This window comes from Sus scrofa, chromosome 10 (assembly GCF_054392235.1).
Source record: "Sus scrofa isolate SSC_HxYL_T2T_F1_AM1 chromosome 10, Sscrofa_HxYL_maternal_Yorkshire_Landrace_v2.0, whole genome shotgun sequence".
In the NCBI taxonomy this organism is placed as follows: domain Eukaryota; kingdom Metazoa; phylum Chordata; class Mammalia; order Artiodactyla; family Suidae; genus Sus; species Sus scrofa.
Window position 1 is genome coordinate 88,837,430 of NC_139392.1, and position 15,933 is coordinate 88,853,362.

Sequence of the window (15,933 nt, forward strand, 5' to 3'; positions counted from 1 at the left end):
TACATTGGTGGATTAGAATTATTATGCATGTGAAATTCAAAGCAATTACTGCTTTGAGTGTTAATAAGTATTTATTCTGATTTTATTAGGAATAATGTTATGATGATGTTGAATTATAGAAATGTGTGAATTGGTTGTGGGCCTCACAAAACAAAGCCTTGGAAACTATTGCCAAAAGCAAAAGTAATCAGAGCTAGCTTCTTTAAAAATTCCTTGCTAACACACACACACACACAAGTTGTTAAATAAAAGTACTAAAGCAAGTTTTCACCTACATTGACGGAGTTATAAGCATGAAGAAATGTGATATTCAGTCTACCATTTCTGGGTAAAAGCTGTTTTAAGAGCCCCTAAACACAGCTTTATTGTGTTTGCTTTTAAAAATTGTTCCACAGCCTTTGCTTAGAATAACTATGATTCTTTTTCTTCCCCCCAGAGAGACCAGATAAATGGCTGTAATGGACAGAAGCAGTTTGTTCCATGACTTAAGACCATGTTCAGATACACAGGTTACTAAAAAGGTCATACATGTATCGGGTACAGGACTCTAAGTTGTGTACGTGAATAACAATTGCCCTCAGAAATCAATGAAATGCAAGGCTAGTGACAAAGGTGATGGAGCTGGGGTATAACATGATGACTGGCCTTAGACCAAGTGAGTTGTTGTGTATGAAAACATTCCTTCAAAAGAAGTGTTTGATTAGGTAGTCTAGTTAGATCCCTCTTGCAAAAAAGGATGCCAAGATATCAGTCGATACGTTTGCCCACTGCCAATTTCTGAGGATTCTGTGATAAAAGAAACTTAGAATGCTTTCCAGTCACTGAAATAGATACAAGTTTTTTAAACGTGAGCTAAGCAATGAAAACTTGGGGAATTTCTATTTTGCCGTCTGCTACCTATTACTGTGAGGTCTTTATGAAAGCATTTTAACCTCATTTCATATTGGATTCTTGATGTGTGATGAAAACGATAATGTTGAACAATTCCTGAGGGCATGGCAATTAACTAGCATTTATATGATGCTTTAAAGAGAGGTGCCATGTGAAAGCAAATTATTTAATGTAAACTTTAATGCTTATGAGCATACCATCTGAATGAGAACTCTACATCCACTGAAGTGGTGAGGAAAGAGATTGCTGGAGTCTAACAACGAAAGTTTAAAAATCTGGTAATTCAGAATTCTCCGGGCATACTGAAAGCTAATTATTAGGACTTTGCTCTTTATTTTTTTTTATCATTTATATATATATATATTTTTTTTCTACTGTACAGCATGGTGACCCAGTTACACATACATGTATACATTCTTGTCTTTCATATTACGTGTTCCATCATAAGTGACTAGACAAGAGTTCCCAGTGCTACACAGCAGGATCCCATTGCTAATCCATCCCAAAGGCAACATTCTGCATCTATTTACCCTAAGCTCCAAGTCCCTCCCACTTCCTCCCCACAAGTCTATTCTCCAAGTCCATGATTTTCTTTTCTGTGGAAAGGTTCATTTGTGCCATATATTAGATTCCAGATATAAGTGATATCATATGGTATTTGTCTTTCTCTTTCTGACTTACTTCACTCAGGATGAGAGTCTCTAGTTCCATCTATGTTGCTGTAAATGACACTATTTTGTTCTTTTTGATGGCCGAGTAGTATTCCATCGTGTATATATACCACATGTTCCGAATCCAACTTTCTGTCAGTGGACATTTGGGTTGATTCCATGTCCTGGCTATTGCGAATACTGCTTCAATAAACATGTGGGTGTATGTGTCTTTTTCAAGGAAAGTTTTGTTTGGATATATGCCCAAGAGTGGGATTGCTGGATCATATGGTAGTTCTATGTACAGTTTTCTAAGGTACCTCCATACTGTTCTCCATAGTGGTTGCACCAGCTTACATTCCCAGCAACAGTGCAGGAGGGTTCCCTTTTCTCCACACCCTCTGCAGCATTTGTTATTTGTGGACTTATTAATGATGATCATTCTGACTGGTATCTCATGGTAGCTTTGATTTGCATTTCTCTAATGGCCCGCGATGTTGAGCATTTTTTCAAGTGCTTGTTGGCCATCTGTACATCTTCCTTGGAGAAATGTCTATTCAGGTCCTTTGCCCATTTTTCAATCGGGTTGTTGGCTTTTTCACTGTTGAGTTGTATAAGTTGTTTGTATATTTTAGAGACTAAGCCCTTGTCAGTTGCATCATTTGAAACTATTTTCTCCCATTCTGTAAGTTGTCTTTTTGTTTTCCTTTGCTGTGCAAAAGCTTCTCAGTTTGATTAGGTCCCATTGGTTTATTTTTGCTTTTATTTCTGTTGCTTTGGGAGACTGAGACTTTGTTGCTCTTTAGCGCACACTTTAACAAGCTCTAAGTTTTACTTAAATCATTTTTTTCAGTGGTTTGACTTCCACCTACAGAAGAAAGCAAAATAAAGGATCATCCAATCAGCTGGTCCACAAAAGTGTTTAAATATATGTATTTATATACTTATATGCATTATATTAAACATATATTTATATGTAATATGTGTGTGTGTTTGTGTATGTGTATATGAAGTTTAGGCAAGTTGGAAAAAAGGGGAAAGAGTGATCTGAAGATAAATGAGAAGTGTATATAAAAAAAGGAGAGATAAATAACTTCCTATTTAAGATGAAAACCAAAGGTGATGTACAGAGGTTGGCCAAGCTGACAACCATGCTCTGTAACTAACACACAAACAAAAATGTGACTCATGTTGAACTGTTTGACTCACATTGGTCCAAACAGCCTGAAGAAAATCATTCTGTGTGTACTCTGTCACTCTCCCACACTCTCTTGAGCAGACAATTGCCTTCTGCTTTGCCATCAGGAAAAAGGACGGCAGCAGCTTAACCTAAGAGTTATGGAGCAATGCCTGGGTGGTACCACGGGGAGTTGGATGGAGTGGGGTCTGACATCAATGAGCACGGATGGTCGACTGCCCTCAGGAGTCCCCTCCTGCCTCCTTCCTCAGTCCTGATTTGTAGGCTTGTTACAATAAGTGGTCAGATGAAAGAGGTATGTCTGAGGAAGAGGCCTGAGAGCCATGCCTTGGATGAAGAAGGTGAACTAGCCATTAAGCGGGTCAATAGAAATGGACTTATGTACAACAACATGAAAGTCTGGCTTGTGGAAAGCTGACTTCCATTGTGTGTACCTTCTAAACTCAAAGTGGAAGCAGATCACCAGAGAAGCTCATGGCCCTAAGGGAACAAAAAGTTCATGAAGATAGTTTATAAATGTAAGTGTAGGACCTATGTGCTATGAAACAGAGATCACAATGGGACTGTCTCCATCAATGTAACCAGAATAAATGGAAAAAACAAATGAGAATCTAAAAAACCATAATAAATATTCTCAGAAAGATAAAAGAAATAATACAACATTAAGCAATGCCAGATTGAAATGCATTAGAGTAAAATGGATACAAACGTAAAAAATGAATAAATAACATGATTCATTTAATAACAGTGAAAATACAGAATAAGAACTATGTGAAAATGCAAATTCTTAAAAAAAACACATTCTGCAGACAAAAAAGATGTAAAGAAGAGAGGACAAGTTAAAGAACAGGATGAATTTAAGTAAAAATAATGCTTTTACCTAGGGGCTTAAAGAAGTGGAGGGAGTAAATCAAAGATAGGAAATATTTGAAAACTAATATACTCCAGAAATAAGCATCATCAGATTGAAAAGGTTGAGAGAGCCAAAGAGAATTGCCAAAAAAATATGCACTGCAGTGAAGTGTAAGCATACAGCTCCACAAGAAAAACTCTAAAATGTTCTAGCGAAAAAACAAAGGAACAGAAATTATAATGGCCTTAGTTTTCTCAGGGTCATGCTATCTAAATAGAAAATCTGTGTAGCTGCTACAAAAGAGAAGGGAACTATAGCTTCAAAATTTGGAAGAAAAGGAAATTGCAATCTATAATTTTATGTTCAGTGAAAGTATATATTCTTATAGAAAACCTGTAGTTGTGTTTGCTTTTTATCCCACTCTGACAATATATGCCTTTTAATTGTTATATCTACACAGTCATATTTAAAATGATTATTGATAGTATTTGGCTTAATATCTATCATTTTTGTTAACTGTTTTCTGACCATTACATTTGTTTTATGATTCCTTTCCTCTCCTTTTCTGCTTTCTTTGGTTTTAATTCAGGGCTCTGCATAGTTCCATTTTAACTCCTCTCTTTGTATATCAATTATGCTTATTTTAAAAATTTTGTTGGTGTTTGCCCTAGAGTTTCCAATCTGCCTTTTAACTAATCTAAGTTCACTTTAAAATAACACATACTGTTTCACAAGTCAGAGCTTTTTAACGAAGTATCCCAGTTACTTCCATCCATGCCAACACTTTGTTCTCCATTTCACTTGTGCATATGCTGTATGCACATAGTATACTGTTGCTATTATGACTTGAAACAGTTAACTTTAGATGAATTAAGAATTAGAAACACAAGAGCTTTTATTTTATCTTCATTGATATCTTCTCCAGTAGTATTATTTTCTTCATGTAAATCTGGGTTTCAGATGTATTATTTTTATGCCTGAAGAATCCATTTCTTGTAAATATGGCCTGATGGGAATAAATTCTTTCACTTTCTGTTTGCTGTAGAATGTCTCCAATTCTCCTTTACTTTTGAAGGATAATTTTGCTGGATGCAGAAGTCTATGTGTTGTTGTTTTTTTCTCACACCACTTTAGTTCATCTTACCCTTCTTGTCTGCATAGTTTCCGATGAGAAGTCAATGTAATTCTTACCCTTGCTTCTCTATAGGTGAGAAATTTGCCACCTGTGGCTTCTTTCAAGATATAATCTTTGTCTTTAGCTTTATGTTCTCTGAATATGATATGCCAAATGAAGACTTTGTTTTATTGGGTTTTTAAATTCTGCTTTGTGCATGGTCTTCTCTGAGCTTCCTGTATTTGTAATTTTGGAAAACTGTCAACCATGAACACTTTAAAAGTTTCTTTTGCTCTTTTCTGTATTTCTTCTCTGTTATTTCCATTGTGTTCATATTACACCTTTTGAAATTGTTACACAGCTCTTGGATGCTGTAGTTATTATTATTTCTTTTTCTTTTTTCCTATTCTTTTCCGTTGCCTTTCAGTTTGGGACGTTTCTATTGATATGTATTCAGGTTCACTGATTCTTCAGTCATGTACCTCTACTGATGGATACATTCAGCAAAGACATCCTTCATTTCAGCTACAATATTTTTGATTTCTAGCTATTTTAGTTCAGGCTGCTCTAACAGATGATTATAGATAGAGTAGCTTAAACAACAAACATTTACTTCTCACAGTCTAGAGGTTGGGAGTCTCAGATCATGATGACAGCATGATGGGGTTCCTGGTGAGGTCCCTCTTGCAGACACCACCTTCTTGTGTCCAAATATGGCTGAGAGGGCACAGAGAGGACTAGTGCTCTTCTACTTCTTTTTTTTTCTTTTTTTTTTTAGGGCCGAACCCACAGCATATAAAAGTTCCCAGTCTAGGGGTCAAATCAGAGCTGTAGCCACCAGCCTACACCACAGCCACAGAAATGCAGGATCCAAGCCTTGTCTGCAAACTACACCACAGCTCGCTGCAATGCTGGATCCTTAATGCATTGAGTGAGGCCAGGGATTGAACCTGCAACCTCATGGCTTCTAGTAAGATTTGCTTCCGCTGTGCTACGACACGAATTCCCTCTTCCATTTCTTATAAGGACTTCGCTCCCATGACCTGATTACTCCCAAAGTTGCCATTTCCAAATATCATTAATTAGGGCTTCAATATAAGAATGTTGTGGGAACAAGAAGGATCTACTATATACTACAGGGAATTATATTTAATATCTTATAATAAATCACAATGGAAAAAAGAATATGAAAAATAATATATATATGCATTTATATAAACGAGATCACTTACACAACATTGTAAATCATTTATACTTCATAACAAACTAAACAACATAAAACAGGAGTTTCTGTCATGGCGCAGCAGAAATGAATCTGACTAGGAACCATGAGGTTGTGGGTTCAATCCCTTGCCTTGTTCAGTGGATTAAGGATCTGGTGTTGCCATGAGCTGTGGTGTAGGTCAAGATGCGGCTTGGATCCTGTGTTGCGGAGGGTATGGCGTAGGCTGGCAGCTCTAGCTCCAATCTGACCCCTAGCCTTAGAACCTCCATATGTTGTGGGTGTGGCACTAAAAAGCAAATGATAATAATAATAATAATAATAACATAAAATAAAAAGTTTTAGCACAATTTTTTTTTAAAAATTAAATTTTAAACAAAAGAATATTGTGAGGAGACAAACATCCAGCTCACAGCACTAGCATTTCTTTTCATTTTTAGTTTCTCAATTTCTACTTGCACCACCTGTCTGTTCTTGTATGTTGCCTACACTTTCCATTAACCCTCAATATGTTAATTGTAGCTACTTTAAAGTTACCTAACTTATAATTCCAAATATGTGTTTCATATCAGAATTTGGTTCAGATGCTTGTTTTATCACTTCAGATCATGAAGCATTTTTTTTTCTTGCCTTTAGCATGTCTTATAAAATTTCTTGTTAAAAACCAGATATGATGTATCATGTATCAGGAACTGAAGTAATAGGCCTTTAAGGTGAGGTTTTGTGCTACTTTCTGGGAGTTAGGCTGTGTTTAATGTTTGTTGTAGCTATAGGTTCCAGAGACTTCTGTTTCCTCTATTATCCTTGTTTTTTCTCTCCTCTTGACTTTGATACATAATACTAAAAATTAAGAATGAAATTCTTAGATTATCTCAATAGATATAAAAACTTAAATGTTTTAATATGTAATAATAGTTTTGTATTAAATTCTCAGAGGACTGGAACTAGAAGGAAACTCAATGAGGAGCTTGATATAGATAATACAAAATTCTGATGTAGACCCACACCACACCCTGCCCTGCACCCACCAGGAACAGGCCAAAAGTTGTACCCAATTTGCTCTTATTTAAGAGTCTTCAGGAGTTCCCGTTGTGGCGCAGTGGTTAACGAATCCGACTAGGAACCATGAGGTTGCGGGTTCGGTCCCTGACCTTGTTCAGTGGGTTAACAATCCGGCGTTGCCGTGAGCTATGGTGTAGGTTGCAGACGTGCAGACGCGGCTCAGATCCCGCGTTGCTGTGGCTCTGGCGTAGGCCGGTGGCTACAGCTCCGATTCAACCCCTAGCCTGGGAACCTCCATATGCCGCGGGAGCGGCCCAAGAAATAGCAACAACAACAACAACCAAAAGACAAAAGACAAAAAAAAAAAAAAAAAAAAAAAAGAGTCTTCACACAGCAACAGGTCATTAATTTACCCATCGTAGATATTACAGGGAAGATATTTTGAAAGCATTTTGTTTATAGTAAGTAACATTAAAAAGATAGTTAACTATAAACTTTACTTCTTGAATTGAATTGATACTACTAACATAGGAAAATAAAGGCAAAAACATGGTAAGGACAAGACCAGGAAAATAAAGGCAAAAACATGGTAAGGACAAAACCAAACCGTGGTTACATGAGATAAAAACAAAAAACTCAGGCAATAGAAAGAAAGTTGCTGTGTGGTTTCTAAAAGCTAAGTGTCATAATGAACCTGCTCCCCCCCCCCCATTTTCAGAGTTCTTTTCTTTCATTATTTCTTTATTGCTTTTTAGGGCTGCACCTGTGGCATATGGCAGTTCCCAGGCTAGGGGTCCAATCTGATCCTCAGCTGCTGGCATATGCCACAGCCATAGCAGCATGGGATCCAAGCTGCGTCTGTAACTACCCCACAGCTCAAGGCAACGCTGGATCCCCAAACCAATGAGCTGGGCCAGGGGTCAAACCTGCATCCTCATGGATACTAGTTGGTTTTGTTACCACTGAGCCATGATGGTAACTCCCTCAGAGTCCTTTTATGATTGCTACATTACTTAGCTGTATTTAGAGGGGAGGAGAAGGGAAGAGTGATTCTGTGCTGTCCAGCCTGCATTGGTAGTCATTTTCTTTCATCACATTCTGACCACCATCCTGCTTTCTTCTCTTTCCCATTGCTGTAGTTTAGTGTAACTCTGTAACTTCAAAGGTAATGTATAATTTTCTCCAGATACTCTTAAGATTTTCTTTTTGTCTTGTAGTTTTTGTATTTTTACTAAGATCTTTTTAGGTAATTAAAAAAAAAAAAAAAAAAACCTCATCCTTTTTGGGGTTTTCTAGATTCTGTGAGTCTATGGGGTCTTTCATCATTTCCCAGACATTTTCTTCTTAAATGTTATAAATCCCATTCTCTCTCTTCTGCTAGGATTTCTTTTAAACATGTGTTAGAACTCCTCTCTCTACTTGGAATGTCTCATAATCCTCTTTTAGTATTTTTTATCTTTTCTATTCTTTGTTCTATGATTTATATAAAGTCTTGTTTCCCACTTTACTAAATGTGAATCTCAAGTATTTAGTACTAGCAGATCCTCTTGGGTTAAAAGTTATTTCAGTTTTAATAATTATACTTTATAAACCTGATGCTGTAAAATAAATTGTATATATAATTTTATCCTATTTATCAAATGTGAGACACTAGTATGAATTTCATAATAAAATATAAAATATACCCCAATTTCACAGATTTAAAATGGAAAAAAAAAAAGTGTATCTTAAGAGTCAGTGAACAAAAGTAATGGGGAGGGAAATAAATCTCCTTCACAGTTTTCTCATCTCTGATTATGCCTTTTGAGGGAACAAACAGATAAAACATTCATAGAAATCATTCAAAATGGTGAAATAATAAATGTGGGTCTTGTCTCTTGCCCTGCCTCCACTGCCTCATTTCTAAGCAACATGTATTTTAACTACTGTCCTATCAGAGGTTTCTCCTCTTATCCAAATCTTGATCCATTTCCATCCATTGCTGTAAGACGTAAATGCCACAGCTTCTATGGTAGTTTTTCATATCTTAAGCCTTGCAACTAATACAAAGTGAATGCCTTGATGGAGAAGTTTCTGGTAACAGGAATACGTGGGAGCAGCCAGTTAGGGAATGAGAAGGCATGGTGAAAGGCAACCTCCTCACAAAGGAGACATTATCACGGTTTCTTCATGGGGCCAATTTATTACAGCAGAGATAAATACTGTTGCTTTCTAAATACTACCGTGGTTATTGATTATTTGGCCTATTTAAGAATGAATGATACTTAATTTTTTTTTAAGTTTACACTTTGGCTGCTCAGAAATTTTCCAACACTCATTTTCCCCCACTAGTCTGTACACTATTCAGGAAAAGAAAACATCACTACTTAAACTTTTGGGAAAATTATTTTAAGAGATAACCAGAGTAAACACCTTACATATTATAATATATGTACAATACTTGATAAAGTAGAATAATTTTGAAGAGGTTTCATAGCAGCCATAGGGCACTATTACAATGAAAAAGCCTTTAATTATGTTGTAAAGGTCTAGTATTCCAGAAAAATGTCACTTCAAAATAAACTTCTAACAGTTAATTATCAGTGATATTTAACTTGTACAAAAATTAAATATCACCATATAATCCTGTTATCATTTTATTGCTTTCGCAGACATTTCAATACTTTAAGGGTTTTCAAGTAACAATGGAAAAGCTTCGCCCAGAGCCCAGTTCTTAGGTTTGTATGAAAAACTACATGACATCCACTTGCTTTGTTTTACAAACAGACATTAAAGAAACATGAGAAAAAAACAGTACATAATCACCAAAAAATACACATCTAATTACACAGTGTATCTCAAGTTGTTAAAGTCACAGAATTAGTTTTACTAAATATGAAATATAATGCCAAATCAAAAAAGAGTATTTCCCAGTTTCTATTAAAGTTTAACCATGACCCTAAAAGACTGTAAGAACTGGTAACCGTTACTTCAGAAGTGAAATTCTGTATATAAATTTAGTAGAAGTTCCATGTTTTTCAGATGAAAACATAAATACTATATATTATTATCTTTATGTAATATAAAGATTATATAAATGTATATAAATGAAAATATTAAAACTTTTATTGAGAAGAGTAGAAGAGCATTCTTATTGGTTTGAATAATTAGTAGCAATTTGATACTAGCCAAACTTAAATAAAATAGCATAGAGCTAATTTATTATACACACTCCCATTCTGGTGGAATAGTGTCACCAGAATTTACATTTTTCAAATTCTCTTCCTTGTCAATTTCTCATAAAAACAATGATTTCTGATTATATAAATTCACATGTAAACGAAGTAGTCAACATTGTTTGTCCAAAGACATGACATACTCTTAGTTGAAAATATTGTGAATTTAGAGATATAAAGTGTCGATATCTCTCATTTAAATACCTCCCAATTTGCTTACTGATGCCAGAGGGGATATTACTAAATACCAGTATAGCTTTGAACATTCCTGAGTCATCAGAGATGAAGGGGTTTAAGTTAAGGATGTATACCCAGTTGTGTTGCTGTTGGTTTCAAAAGGATGTTATGTAACAGTATGTAGATTATATAAACCTCATAGTGCTCAAAAGGCCCTTTTGGAAGTTCCTGTTGTGGCTCAGTGGTAACAAGCCCAACTGGTGTCCATGAGGATGCAGCTTTGATCCCTGGCCTTGCTCAGCGGGTTGGGGATCCAGCATTGCTGTGGGCTGTGGTGTGACTTGCAGATGCAGCTCAGATCCCACCTTGCTGTGGCTGTGGCTAGGCTGGCAGCTGTAACTCTGGTTTGACTCCTGACCTGGGAACCTCCATATGCTGCACATGCAGCCCTGTAAAGAAAAAAAAAGTCCCCTTTACTTTTAATGATATAAACCTTTGATAAGAATTGAATGGAGTAGCTTTGTAGTAAAATCCACACATTCCAGCTCCAGCCTTAATCACGGATGAATGACAGTTGTAATAAACTGGTTTTGGTCCAGTAATACTGAAAAAATATTTCTATGAGAACATGTCAATGTTTGTGACAGTTGAAAATGGCAGTTGTATGTTTATTAAGAACATACAGGAAAGGCTATAAGTTGATCTTGAAAACACTCAAAATGGTCTAAAAGGGTGCTGGAAAAACTATTCCAAAGTAAAACTAATTTTAAACTTGAAGAAGTATCCAGGGGAAATTTTTCTGTACTTCTAGGTAAGAATCATCCATCAAAGTGCCCAGAATTTGGAGAGGTGGGGAAAATAATGCAATAAGACAATTGAGAAATATAGGATTATTATAATCATAGGCTGAGGGATTCCATGGTTGAGATCAAAAATTTAAATTCTCTTTACAACTTGGAATGGATTTACAATGAGATACTGCTGAGGAGCATTGAGAACTAGGTCTAGATACTTACAACTGCAACAGAACAAAGGGTGGAAAAAAAATGTATACATGTAACTCGGTCCCCATGCTGTACAGCGGAAAAATAAACAAACAGAAGAAAGAAAAAAAAATTAAATTCTCTCAGTCACTTACCCCCGAGTATCTACAACTGATTCCTCAACAGCTTTGCCAAGACTTTGCAAAATGGAAAAAAATCCTTATAATAACCTAATTTCACATTTGGCGTATGAGAAAACCAATTGCACAGTAGCAATCTCCTTCCTTTGCTTACAATCAAGGAGTGAAGCGAAGTATGAACGTATCAAAAGATTCTTAATTTTCTTACCTTTCCCTTTTCCTTCTGTGTCCTGGGTCTAAAAAATAGGAAGAAGAGACAGCCATATTTAAGCAGAACAAGGAATCCAAAGGGAATGCTGGTGTTTCTTTGCATTTGTTTTTCTACCAGGTCCCGTGAAAAGGAAGGCAGGGTGAAGGGACAGCAGAGTACACGGGTACCAGAACCGAAATTCCTTCACTCTCAGAACTATTACTGGCCCTCCCAAGTTGGACCCCAGCAAGGGTCCCGCGGCCTGGTGTGTGGTGTCCTCGGAACCAAAAGCAATAGACCTAGTTAGGTTCAGCAGCAAAGGGAAGCCCTCTTCTCTGATAAAAGAAGGGAGAAGGAGAGAGTCGCGAGTTCTCATGATGGAGCACAAGCTCCGCTCGGCCCTCCCTCGCAGGAGTGTGCTGCTGGAGCTCATGCTCGCCCTCCCAGTCTGACGCTGGGGCTGCGGTATGGGATTTTCTCAGAGAGGAGAGGGAACCGGTGTTCTTGCCAGTTGAGGGCAGCCGTGCTGCTCAAGGTATTCACGCCACACGAAACGCCCGGGGACAGCATACCTGTCTGCCCGCGCCATCTTGAATTGCAGTTGCGCGCGCAGCGCTTCTGCACACAGCGCATGTCAAGATCCAAGTGGGCGCAGCCGCTCTGCGCTCGACTCGCCACCGCCATCTTGATTTCAGCGGCTTCTGAGGAGCGTCTTCAAAAGGCGGCCCCGCGGGGCTGAGGCGCGTTGCTGACGCCATTGTTGGAATTCCCGCCCGGAGGCCTCCGCAGGCACCTTGTCCTGTGAGGCAGTCAAGCCAGACAGAGCGCAAAGGAAGAAGGAAAGGTTAGATTTTCTCACCTAGATTCTACTTTTATTTCCTGGGAATTGTTAATGAACTTTGCCAGTGACAGAACCGGTAGCTTTATGACAGACTTTTGAGTTTTATATTACTTCCTTTGTACTGGAGACAGAGGTATGAAGCAAATAATGTAGTGAATAGCTAATATGTGCCGGGCTGCACAGATATGTGGTCCGAGAGAAAGGGGAAAACACTGTTGTTTTTGTGAACGATTTGGAAGGACTTTTTATTGTCCACCTTTTCCATTCGTGCTGTGTGAAATTTCCGTCTGAGCCTACGCCTTGTTCACATTTGTTCTTTTCCATTTTTAGTTGCTGAGATAATACAGGAAAGGTTGTTTATAATAGTGTGTGTTAACCTATGAAGAGACATTTCTTTTATAGATGAAAAGAATAAAACGCTGCGTATAAATTTTGTGTTGGTTTTCACCAGCATCAAGTACAAGGAATTTCACTTTACATGCACATGTAGATATAGCCCATCTTTGTAAATGATCGTGTTTGTAAATGATCACGGAAGAGCCCATATGGGTATTCTATGTGGATGTTATGGACTTGACCAAAACCATAACAGGTAGCCACAGGAACGGACTTTAAACAAGTTCCAGACCATTTGCCTTATAAATACACATTTGCAAGTCAACCAGGCAGAGATGGACCTGAAGCCTGGATGTCAGTGCATAAGGTTGGGCCTCTCTGATTGACCCATTCTGGGCACTAGCCAGTCCACCACAGTGCCGTTGAGTATCTGTGCTTACATGGATAGTGGCCACCACTGCATAGCCCTGAAAAGCCACCAGTCCCTAGAGCTGTAGAGCGAGTTTTACTGTATGAATGGTATGTTTAAAACATGTGCCACCAACCTAAGTACCGATGTTCAGATGCTCTGCAGTCATCCCTGTGGTACTCCTTTCAGGTTCTCCCAGTATCATTTTACATGTGTCTATTACTTTTAAGCGTATCCTTACTTTCTGGCACACGTAGATAGTCCAGGCTCACCATGTCATCTCTTTGCATCAGCACTAGAACTGGATATGTCTCACCAGGTAATCCTGATTCCTTTCAGTAGGAAATGGTTTTAAAAATACGAACCTTATCACGAATTTTCATAGCTCCTCTGTCACTGTTTTAAGGCTGCTTCTGTTAGAATTAAGAATTATATACGATAAATGTATATTGTACATTATGTTTTCAATGTTGTATTTAACCACATGTACTTAGAGACACACACACACGTTACTTATGAATTGGTAGTGGTAATTCCAGTTCCAAACTATCCTATCTCAAAGTGTTCCTTATGCTATCATCCATCCCACATGTATTTTCTTCTATGTGAGAACCACCCCGATAGTCATAATTTTATGCATTTTATCAATTCCACAATAATCACAAAATAGTCTCAGAATTGCTATATCATTACAAATAATTACCAACAGTATCCTACAAAGTAAAATAAAAGAATACATTGTAGTTTTGTTGTTATCGTTGTTTTCAAATAAGAATACATTGTCCAGGTTAAAATTTTAAAACATTTTTTTTCCTTTTTTTTGTGGATACATGCTTCATTTTGAAACAGAGTAATAGCATTAAAGGATATTAATTCAAACAGGTGAAACTTATAATAATTGGTTAAAAAGAATAATAAGTGTTATAATAGGGGATTAAGGACATGACAAAAACTTCCAGTATAAAGGAATATTGATATAAAGGTATCCATTAGAACACAATTCAGGGAGTTCCCGTTGTGGCGCAGTGGTTAACGAATCCGACTAGGAACCATGAGATTGCGGGTTCGGTCCCTGCCCTTGCTCAGTGGGTTAACGATCTGGCGTTGCCATGAGCTGTGGTGTAGGTTGCAGACGTGGCTCGGATCCAGTGTTGCTGTGGCTCTGGCGTAGGCCGGTGGCTACAGCTCGATTCAACCCCTAGCCTGGGAACCTCCATATGCCGCGGGAGCGGCCCAAGAAATAGCAAAAAGACAAAAAAAAACAAAAACAAAAAAAAAAACACAATTCAAAATATTCCTAAAATTAAGATAGATTATATAATGAGATAAGCCTATTGACCAAATAGAGTAAAACAAAAAATTTAATGAACATAGTAATTATTAAATGATGAAATAAGATCGAAAAATATTAGACATTTATAGAAATGCGATAGAATGGAGGGGGCATTATTTTTACCTTGGTTTAGAAAACAACATCCACTCTATGTGATATATAAGAAACAAACCAAACAAATCAAAACTGTTTCAGAAAGGTTAAAAAGGGAGAGAAGGAAAAAGACATGCTAGAGAAGAGACAACACAGGAAGCAGGATTTACAAGCTCAAGGACACAGACTGGATGTTGCTAGAGGTGGCAGGTGAGGGGTTGGGGAAAATGGGTTAAGATATAAAATAGCTATAAAGTAAATGTCATGAGGATGCAATAAATAGAATGGTGGCTATAGTTAATAATACTATAGTGCATTTAGGCAAGTTACTAGGAGAGTAGATTTTCAAAGTTCTTCCTTTCAATCACGAGGAAGAAAATTCTTTAGCTATGTATGGTGACAGATGTGAACTAGACTTATTATGGTCATCATTTTGCAATGCATACACATATCTAATTATTACATTGTATACTCGTAGCTAATGGAATGGCATGTGTCAGTTATATACCTCACTTTAAGAAAAAAAAAAGCAGGGTTTACCATTCTGATAATGATCAAAGTAAAGTCATAGCAAAAAGAAGTAAAATGGCAACAATGATCCGTCATGTTATAATACTATTTTACATAAAACAATTAAATAATAAATTACATTATACTATTCAAAAAAATTCAGAATATTTCTTCAACAAATAACATGACAACCACATGATAAAATATGAACTCCTCACTGACAGTAATTCAACCATTGTAGTATTCTCTGTTTCCTACTTGTGCTAAAAGCATGGATAAAGTGTGGATTTATTTGCTCTTGTTACTGATTTATATATTTTTTGGAGAAGACAATTAGGTATATTTTTGCCTAGCATTTGTTTTTGGTTTTTTTTTGTCTTTTGTCTTTTTTGTTGTTGTTGTTGTTGCTATTTCTTGGGCCGCTCCCGCGCCATATGGAGGTTCCCAGGCTAGGGGTTGAATCGGAGCTGTAGCCACCGGCCTACGCCAGAGCCACAGCAACACGGGATCCGAGCCGCGTCTGCAACCTACACCACAGCTCATGGCAACGCTGGATCGTTAACCCACTGAGCAAGGGCAGGGACCGAACCCGCAACTCATGGTTCCTAGTCGGATTCGTTAACCACTGCGCCACAACGGGAACTCCTTGCCTAGCATTTGTAAAGAAACTTAACTCTAAAACACACTTTTTTTTTTTTTTATAACCTCAGTACAATAGGCACTATTTTCGTTCAAAAATGAAATAATTTTCCTGAGCTTCCAAGAATATTTATAGT

The 15,933-nt window shown here is 37.3% G+C and overlaps 2 long non-coding RNA genes across 4 annotated transcripts in view; one reads left to right on the forward strand and one right to left on the reverse strand.

The window, feature by feature from the left end:
* The window catches only part of LOC146399587 (uncharacterized), a 396,905-nt gene extending 384,663 nt beyond the window's left edge, over positions 1-12,242 (reverse strand). For both annotated transcript variants that reach the window (XR_014818122.1, XR_014818123.1), the window contains exons 1-2: positions 12,208-12,242; positions 11,654-11,681 (exon numbers count right to left, since the gene is read on the reverse strand). This is a non-coding gene — a long non-coding RNA (uncharacterized LOC146399587). The remainder of the gene's footprint in view (positions 1-11,653; positions 11,682-12,207) is intronic.
* Positions 12,243-12,322: 80 nt separating this feature from the next.
* LOC110255714 (uncharacterized) overlaps positions 12,323-15,933 on the forward strand; it is a 754,959-nt gene continuing 751,348 nt past the window's right edge. For both annotated transcript variants that reach the window (XR_014818117.1, XR_002336416.2), the window contains exon 1: positions 12,323-12,479. This is a non-coding gene — a long non-coding RNA (uncharacterized LOC110255714). The remainder of the gene's footprint in view (positions 12,480-15,933) is intronic.